General features: G+C 49.2%; 1 protein-coding gene across 3 annotated transcripts in view; it reads left to right on the top strand.

The window, feature by feature from the left end:
• The window catches only part of LOC109974447 (pleckstrin homology domain-containing family G member 3), a 33,978-nt gene that overhangs the window by 20,869 nt on the left and 12,670 nt on the right, over positions 1 to 439 (top strand). The window lies entirely within an intron of this gene.

Raw genomic sequence — 439 nt, 5'->3', positions numbered from 1 at the left:
CAAAGGTTCCGCTTACCTATAGTTTCTGGCCGGCCCGTTGATGTGTGGGACTGTTCACAACTTCGACTGAAACCAGGGGGTCACACTCTCATCAGGGAAAACCAGTCAGATCAGGACCGCATATCGGATTTCCAGCTCAGCCTGGCACAGGATTACCGCCGTTGGCCCGGGACCATTGCTCGGGAAAATGGACCGGTTGTCTGAAGAGTTCAGCTGGCTCACGGGTCAAATGGCACCAAGTTGTGGGTCTCAATTCTTGTTACCATTGCTAAGTCTGAGAGACAAGACAGTCCAAGTAACTTCAAAACAGTGCTGATTTATTCCATGAACACAGGTAAAAATTAACATTACACGCTCAGGTATCTTGCACCTCCAAACTGCTCGCAGGCAGATGTAAGATGAAAGACCCTGAACCCACCAGGCCTATACATTATATCCC

This window comes from Monopterus albus, unplaced genomic scaffold (assembly GCF_001952655.1).
Source record: "Monopterus albus unplaced genomic scaffold, M_albus_1.0 scaffold334.1, whole genome shotgun sequence".
NCBI classification, from domain to species: domain Eukaryota; kingdom Metazoa; phylum Chordata; class Actinopteri; order Synbranchiformes; family Synbranchidae; genus Monopterus; species Monopterus albus.
Note: the sequence above shows the minus strand (reverse complement) of the source record. Positions and strands in the feature narration are given on the sequence as shown.